At 45.9% G+C, this 4705-nt stretch overlaps 1 pseudogene; it reads left to right on the forward strand.

The window, feature by feature from the left end:
* The first annotated feature begins 3612 nt into the window (after window positions 1-3612).
* On the forward strand, window positions 3613-4428 carry LOC125394877 (pyridoxal phosphate homeostasis protein pseudogene; annotated as a pseudogene).
* Window positions 4429-4705: the final 277 nt, after the last annotated feature.

The following is a 4705-nucleotide window of genomic DNA, read 5'->3' on the forward strand; positions in this document are numbered from 1 at the left end:
CTTGCATTGACTCTGCTTTATAACTACCAGCAAGATGCTTTTAAAAATAAACAAACAAACAAATATGTTCCTGCTACTCACCACAAAGGGCATAGAATCTGAATGAGAACACAAGTCTGCGTACGCCCAAAGCATGCAGTATTTTTTGTATGTCTGGTACTACAGATGAAACCCAAGTCCATGTGTGTGCTAGGCACACGCTGTACCAGTGGTCCTATGCCCTAGACCTTTGCCCTTTACTAATGCTAGTTTCTTTCTGTGTAGAAGGAAATGTTAAGATTTTAATTTTAATTATCCAATGTAACCGTACATTATTATTGTATTAACTGATGAAAAGTTCTTCATCGTCCCATTGAGCTCATGGCCTTCCTGTGCAGCCATGGCTCTGATGGACCGCACTGCGTTTACCCTGTAAGTTTGTAGAGTGATGTGCTCTGTCTACCTGCAGATAGAACAGATGACAAACCACATGCTTCATGGAGAGATAGTAGACGTCCCAATATTCCCTTCAGAAGGTGACCTGTGTATGCATCCTCTCTCTTGGGAACTGAACCCAAAAGCTCAGGTGTGTCACAGGAATTGAAAGCCAGAGGTAATTATTCCCCTGTTGGACCTGTGGAAGCAACAAGCATCCCAGCGTTCTCAAGGCCAGACCATCCAAGCTGCACCTGTCACATGGCGTAGTCAATCAGAAACGGCCAATCAGGCTAAGGAAGTCAGGAAAGAAACGTCTGAGAATTGCCTGTATTCCGAAAGAGGTTTTGGAGTCCTGGGGAAGTCAGAGATTCTGAAGCCCCTGCAGACTCTCATAGACAATGTAAAGGTTAAGAGAAGGTCAAGGTGGTCTTACAAGAATGTTGAGCCAAGGTGACAAGCAAGGTCCACCATCCCCTCCATGTCCCAACTCCCACTCTGAAGTTCTGGTATGAGAGAACGTGAGATACTCCAGATTTTCATGTGATCGTGAAATAGCAGACAAGTCTGACTTAAATGATGCTGATTTCTGACATCTACTAGAAGAGAAGTTCAAACCAGAAGGGAAAAGGACTGAAGCACAGAGGAACAAAGGACTATTGCCTTATATATTGGACTTTGTAACGTAAGAAATACAGATCACCAATATGATAATAAATTAAATCACAAATACATATTGAAATAATGTAGTACATCTTCATCTTTGCTCTTTTGTGTATGTGTGCGTGCATGCATGCATGCATGTGTGCATGTGTGTATGTGTGTGCATGCACACATGCCACACTACATGAGTGGGGATCAAAGAACAACCTGTGGGGGTTGTTTCTTTCTTTCTACTCCATGACCTCCAGGAATCAAACTCACATTGTTAGACTTGGGCGAAAGCATCGCTGCCGACTGACACACCTCTCCAGGCTTCATCTTTAAGTTTTAATAGAAATTTCGAGAGACTCACAAAAGTATAACCAATGCTACATTTAACTCCTGTTCCGACAATTATCAAGATGTTATCCATTGTATGTCTTCTATCATCCACTGCAGAGAGAGAGAGAGAGAGAGAGGGAGAGAGAGAGAGGTGTGTGTCATCACTTTATTGTAGATACTAGCCACTCTCTACAACTGAGCTGCAACCCACCCCTATTGTAAAATATTTTATAATGAATTTTGGCATCGAGTAATTTCATGTAAACATTTTTGTCTTTAATAGTTAAGGAATTTTTAGCATTACCAAGATACCATTACCACATCTAATAAAACCAACAATAATGGTGGAATATGGCTTTTATTCCTGATCAAATTTCCCTGGTTGTCTCACAAACATCATTTTAAGAATGGCATTCGCATCATGATTCAAGTAAGGTCCATAGATTTTCTTAGGTAATAGGTCTCTTAGGTCCATTTTAATGTGCACTCGTAACTTTACCCTCTAAAGTCTGTGGCTGTTAAATTTCTAATGCGTGTGTAATCGTGCCTGCGGGCTCAGGCTGATCCCTGAATTCACAGGTTGCCAGGCTGATGCAAAGGTGCTGTGCGCTGCAGGACAAAGAATTCCTCACAAAGGAGTCTGGCGCCCTCTAGTGCATTTTCGGGTTGTAACTGTTTCTCAGTCTCAAGGCAATTTTGAAACAAAAAAAGAAACCGATCCTGGTGTGACCAGTTCCCACCCGATGACATTTTAGCTGAGCGTTCGTCACACTGCACCACTTGGCAGTGGGGCTCTTTAGTATTGAAAGACAACACAGATATCCAAGTTCAGAGTCAGGAGCTAATTGCTTAGTCCTCCACTTGAGTCCCCAGACTGTTAGGGAGATTGTCACAGTCCGTCACTCAGAGTGACATCATCACTGTTCACGCCGGAGTTTTCTAGACACCTCCACCATGTTGATGTCTCTTATTCCAAAGTGCTGCTTGCTGGTGGTACTCGGGACTCCACTGGGGTTGGGTTGGGGAAGGTAAACAAGGCCTACTCTAAAGGCGATGAGAGCTTGTGAGCTTTGTCGTGGGACACCAAAAATCAGGGGAGAGGCTATATGAAAGAAAGACATATAAATGCATTCTAAAATTCTTAAGGCCAGACCACACCACCTGGACAGAACGAAAGAAGTGTGAATTGTATTAGAACCGTTGTGTTTTAGATAAAGTGATGCCGAAAGTAACCTATTTTAGAAGACAAATTGATGACAGTGTATATAAAACTGGTATGAAAATAAAAAGAGCCTCAAACCCAGAAGCATTTGTTCGCCTTGGCCAATTCCGCATCTCTGGATATCTGGAAAGTTTGCATTGTTGGCTACAACCGCAGTAAGGCATACTTTTCTCTGTGTATGTTTAAAAGTAATCATGACTTTGGGAGGCAGGGGCAGGTGGATCTCTGTGAGTTCAAGGCCAGCCTGATCTACAAAGTGAGTTCTAGGACAGACGCTACACAGGGAAACTGTCTCAAAGAAGCAAAAAGCAGCAGCAGCAGTAGCAGCAGCAGTAGCAGCAGCAGCAGCATTGTTTTAGTTTGTGTCTTGTTGCTGCAATAAACATTGACCAAAACGAATTAAGGGAGGGAAGGGTATATTTGCCTTGTACTACTATGCCACCGTCCATCATTGAGGGAAGTCAGGGCAGGAACTGAAACAGAAGCCAAAGAGAAATGGCTCACTGGCTTGCTCCCCATGGCTCGCTCAGCTGACTTTATCTACAACCCAGGACCACTTGCCCAGGGATGACACCACTCACAATGGGCTGGGTCTTCCCACATCAGTCATTAATCTGAAATATACCCTCCTGACATGCCCACAAGCCAATCTGATGGAGGCAGTTCCTTGGTTGAGAGTCCCTCTTCCAGGTGACTCCAGCTTGTGTCATGTTAGCATTAACCAACCAGCACAACTGCAGCGCCAGAAGCTATCTTTAAAAACGCGTTTCTGGGCAGGGGGCAGGGTAAATTGAGGTGGGCATGGTGGTGAACACCTATAATCCCAACATATGAAGAGACTGAGTTTCAGGCCTGCTTGGGCTACACGAAAAAAACTCTGTCAGAAGAGAAACCAGGAGGATGGGAAAGGAGAGGAGGCAGAGGAGGAGGCAGAGGATGTGAAAGAGGAGAGGGCAATGTAGTAAAAGATCAGCAAAGTGGATCCTCCCGGAATGTGGGGAGCTGGCAGCATGTTGGCGGAGCTGGGAGTCGGGTTCGCGCTGAGGGCGGTGAACGGGTGCATCCAGCAGAATGTGGCACCACGGCCGCAGGATCTCCCAGCCATCCAACCCCGGCTAGTAGCGGTCAGCAAAATTAAACCTGCAGACATGGTGATTGATTGAGGCCTATGGCCAAGGCCAGCGCACTATTGGAGAGAACGATGCTCAGGAATGACTAGGAAAAGCACCAAACCCTATGAGTCTATCTTCCTGTCCTGAGATCAAATGGCACTTCATCGGTCATTTACAGAAGCAGAACGTCAACAAATTAATGGCTGTCCCCAACCTCTTCCTGCTGGGAACCGTGGACTCTATGAAGCTGGCAGACCAGGTGAATAGTTCCCAGTAGAAGAAAGATTCTCCTGAACGACTAAAGCCGATGGTCCAGATTAACACCAGTGGAGAGGAGAACACGGCCTTCCGCCTTCAGAGACCATAGCCATGGTGGAACACATAAAGACCAGTTGTCCCAGCCTGGAGTTCGTGGGGCTCATGACCACAGCAAGCTTTGGACATGATCTTGGCCAAGAACCAAACCCAGACTTCCAGACGTTACTGCGCCTACGTCAGAAGCTATGTGAAAAGCTGAGCATTCCTGTGGACCAGGTGGAGCCGAGCATGTCCGTGGACTCTCGGCAGGCTATTGAAGTGGGATCCGCAAACGCCGCAAACGTAGGAAGCACCATTTTTGGAGAGCGGAATTGCGCCAAGAAACCCACCCAAGACAAGACTACAACAGACCCGAAGGCCTCAGTGCCAGTGGCATAAGAACAGTAAAGCCAGACCAGCTAAAAAGATGAACTATGCACCAGCCTAGGTTTTCAGTGTGGTGTCCGCATGTTCCCAATCACACGCTCCTGTGGCCCGTATAGAAGGCTGAGGATTACCTGTGTTGATGGAAACCACCTGAGCTTCGCCTCCGCCGTAAGAGGATCGATTCAAGCAGTGACTTAGACTTGAATTTGAGGCGTTCTAAGACCTTAGAACTGATGCTGAATCAGTAGCCAAGAACTGGACACTGCCCAAGCCTCCATGAACGCCTTTC

The sequence above is a fragment of the Myodes glareolus genome, chromosome 21, assembly GCF_982192425.1.
Source record: "Myodes glareolus chromosome 21, mMyoGla1.1, whole genome shotgun sequence".
NCBI lineage: Eukaryota > Metazoa > Chordata > Mammalia > Rodentia > Cricetidae > Myodes > Myodes glareolus.